Source organism: Scyliorhinus torazame, unplaced genomic scaffold (assembly GCF_047496885.1).
Source record: "Scyliorhinus torazame isolate Kashiwa2021f unplaced genomic scaffold, sScyTor2.1 scaffold_141, whole genome shotgun sequence".
Taxonomy (NCBI): Eukaryota; Metazoa; Chordata; class Chondrichthyes; order Carcharhiniformes; family Scyliorhinidae; genus Scyliorhinus; species Scyliorhinus torazame.
In genome coordinates, this window is record NW_027307868.1 from 400,656 (window position 1) to 404,476 (window position 3,821).

Here is a 3,821-nt window from a genome sequence, read left to right on the forward strand (position 1 = left end):
GCACCCTCGGAACCGGTCTGCTCCCCTTGCCGCGGGGTCCGGGAGCGATGGGCAGCGGGTTGCTGTCCGAGCCCATCCAGGAAGCTCCCAGAGGCGGCCTGCCTGTCAAATCGGCCCGGGGGGCGGATATTAAGCCCGCCCACACTCATTCAAGCCCAGGGCAGCCGCCAAGTGCGAGTGACAAGTCATAAACCAACTTTCCAATTGCCACTGGTTTATGACTTGCCCGCGCTCACAGCGCCACCACCGCTCAGTGTGTGTGTGTGTGTGAGGGATCTGTCAGCAAGTGCTGACTCTCTCTCTGCTGGCTTCACATTGTCAGTGTGTGTGTGGGTGAGGGATCTCTCAGCAAGTGCTGACTCTCTCTCTGCTGGGTTCACATTGTCAGTGTGTGTGTGAGGGATCTCTCAGCAAGTGCTGCCTCGTCCCTCTCCTGGCTTCACATTGTCAGTGTGTGTGTGAGGGATCTCTCAGCAAGTGCTGCCTCGTCCCTCTCCTGGCTTCACATTGTCAGTGTGTGTGTGGGTGAGGGATCTCTCAGCAAGTGCTGACCCTCTCTCTCTCCTGGTGACCTCAATCCCTGTGCCAACAAAAGAGCCAACACGCCGTCACGCCTTCTCCACGACCCTCTCAACCTGGGTGCCGACTTTCAGGGATCCACGTACACCGAGGAGGACACCGGTAGATCTCTCTGCTCACCCGCACCGCCCGCAATCTTAGCTGATGAGCCCCAGTGACTCTGTCTTCCTGTTATCCCTTCCAAAATGAATCAGCTCGCCCTTGAGGCTCCCACTTGCCACCTCCCAGCCCAGCTCTGCAGCTTCCCTGTGTGTGACTTGTAACACGAGATTCACTCCACCGACACTCGAGTGTCGCCTGCAAATTGACTCGCCCACCCTTCTCCGGGGGTGGGGGGGGGGTCACCTCCAGCTGTCTGCCTGGCCTGGGGTTCTGATTCCCGTCTTTCCGTCCGGCAGAGCGAATGTTGGAGGGAGGAGGAGGAGGAGGAGGAGGAGGAGGGGAGGAGGGCCGGCGGCGCCAGCCGGAGCGGGGAGATCTACGGGCGGCGGAGCCGATGCTTCTTGGCCAACCTGACCAGGGCGGTGAGTCTGGGCAAGGGTGGGGGGGGGGCACCGAGACAGGAAAAGGGCCTCGCTGTGTGGGGGGGGGGGGGGGTGACGGTACTGAAGCGCTGACCTCGTCTCCCTCCCTCAGAATCAGACGTCGGACGCCTCGGAGCCAATGGGCGGACGCTGCTACCTCCATCGCTTGGCGGGGGCGGAGAAGGAGTTTCAGGTCCAAGTTCAAGGTTCGCCATGGCTGCCGTGCAGGGCGGGCGAGAGCGTTCAGGTAGGCCCGGGGTGGGGGGGGCCGACCCTTGACACGTCGGCGCCGATCCCCGGCACTTGGCCTGAGGTAAAGGCGCCCGGCACCGAGGGGGAAAGGAGCAGCGCGGATGGAGGGTTGGTTGACGAGTAGAAAGCAAAGAGTGGGGGATTGATGGGCGTTTCTCTGCTCGTGGCAATCAGCAGCCAGCGGCGTCCCTCGGGGGGGGGGGGGGGGATCCGTGCTGGGCCCCGCCACCCGTTGACGATTTACATGGATGGTTTGGAGTTGGGGGACCAGGGGTTGTTTCCGCTGGGGGGGGGGGGGGGGCATAGCCTCAAAACGAGGGGAAGTAGATTTAGGACTGAGCGAGTTTAGGAGGAACCCGCTCGCCCAAAGGGTTGTGAATCTGTGGGACTCCTGGGTGAAATGTTTTTCAGATCAAGACGGATCGTCTTTTTGGGCAGGATTAAGGGTTGTGGTGTTTGGGCTGGAAAGTGGAGCCGAGTCCACAAAAGATGTCCTTGAATGGAGGGGCCAGGTGGCCTACTCCTGCTCCTGGTTCTGACCAGACCACTGATTGCGATGCCTCTTAATGCACGACTTAACTGGTTACTTCACCCCCCCCCCCCCCCCCGTTTCCCCACCCCCTCTTTCTGGGTTCCAGGTGCCGGGATTCCGAGGCGTCCTCGCTTGCCCGGGCGGGCGCCTCTGCCGCCGTGACGACGGCCGGCCGCCGCTCCCCGAGGCCCGGACGCCGAGAGCCCCCGGGACGGGCCCGGCCTCCTCCTCCTCCGCCGCCGCCCCTCCTCCTCCTCCTGCGGGAGGGGGCGGCCAGGGCGGCCAGCCTGGAGGCTGGATCCAGGTGGGCATCCGTGTGCGGGAGAGCGCCGAGTGCGCGGAGATGGAGGAACGGGAGGCAGAAGGGGCGGCCGACGGCCTGGCCAACGTGACCGCGATTCACAGGTAAACCAGGCGACAGGGCGGAGGGTCGGGACCGCGACAAGGGCAGAGAGCACTGGGTGGCACATCAGGAGGAGCTGAGCGGTAAAAGATTCTGCCTGTCCCTCTCCTCAGGTGCCACATACGGAACCCACACACGTGCAGCAGCTTGGAACTGTGCCTCGAACTCTGGGAATATGCCGGGTGTTCCCAACATTCCGTCCCGTCACTTCTACAGCGTCTGGAAAAGATGATCAGAGCGGGGAATGTCCAACTGAAGATTGCTGGCAAAACCTGTACGACCGTCAGCATCAGGTACAGAGTAAAGCTCCGTCCGCACTGTCCCCATCAAACACTGCCGGGACAGGTACAGCACGGGGTTAGATACAGAGTAAAGCTCCCTCGACACTGTCCCCATCAAACACTGCCGGGACAGGTACAGCACGGTGTTAGATACAGAGTAAAGCTCCGTCCGCACTGTCCCCATCAAACACTGCCGGGACAGGTACAGCACGGGGTTAGATACAGAGTAAAGCTCCCTCGACACTGTCCCCATCAAACACTGCCGGGACAGGTACAGCACGGGGTTAGACACAGAGTAAAGCTCCCTCCACACTGTCCCCATCAAACACTCCCAGGACAGGTACAGCACGGGGTCAGACACAGAGCGAGTGTGAAGGCGAGCTGAGGTTTGACCCTCTTTGGACACCTGGAACGTGTATTGAGCCACTGATGACGTTGCCTGTTTTGACCTGCTAACGTGCCTCTTCTCTGTCACCTCTCTCCCCCCCCCCCCTCAGGTCATCGAGCGGATCGAGCCCACCGCCCGCCGCGTCGACTGCGGGGTCCGTGGTGGCGGCGGCCGTCTGCGGCTCGCTGGGGGCGGCCGTGGCCGCCTGCGGCTGGCTGGGGGTGGCCGCCTACCGCAAGCTGCGCGGGGGTCGGGGTCGGGTGCACGCAAACAGCCGGCGGGCGGCCTGAAGCGCTGCCCGACCCCCACCCCGGGAGACGGAGGGACCGTCAGTAACGACAGGAGACGAGCGGAGAGTGAAAGCGTGGCTGGAATGAGCTTGAAGATACCTGCTGGCAGCACTGGAAGCAGCGCCTGCCCCCCCCCCCCCCCCCCCCACACACACACACACTTTTGCTTCATATGCCTCCTGCCTGCCCAAATGGCGAATGCTGCCAAGTGGACAGGAGCCTGAATTGGAGGCCATTTCCATTCCGAGTTGTACACTTTGACTTGAATTGGCAGCAGCACTTTGCGACGACTGGAAGTCAGCAGAAATGGAAGTTTCAAACTTGCCAGGTGAGGGTGCCAGGACGTGAGGCAGTCAGGACGCTGGGCTATTAAACTGACCGTTTTCATCGCATGCCAACTGTTTGATGAGAAATTCCAATCCGAGGATTGGAGTGAAAAGCCTGTGTGTGTGTGTGTGAACAATACAAGATGTCCAATCTGAAGTGAAACTTTGCAGTGAGCTTTGTTTTTGTGGCCCAGCCAGGAATCTTCTCTCCAAATGGAGGCAGAAATGAAGTGGTGTTTAACTGGT

At 61.2% G+C, this 3,821-nt stretch overlaps 1 long non-coding RNA gene across 4 annotated transcripts; it reads left to right on the forward strand.

Annotated features, from left to right (window-relative positions):
• The first annotated feature begins 797 nt into the window (after window positions 1–797).
• On the forward strand, window positions 798–3,821 carry LOC140405602 (uncharacterized). 4 transcript variants are annotated; one of them, XR_011938706.1, is made up of 5 exons: window positions 798–1,103; window positions 1,216–1,350; window positions 1,994–2,292; window positions 2,404–2,583; window positions 3,069–3,821. It is a non-coding gene; the product is annotated as an uncharacterized lncRNA (long non-coding RNA). The 4 variants fall into 4 exon arrangements; XR_011938708.1 differs by having other exon boundaries at window positions 1,216–1,309; XR_011938707.1 differs by lacking the exon at window positions 1,994–2,292 and having other exon boundaries at window positions 802–1,103; window positions 1,216–1,416.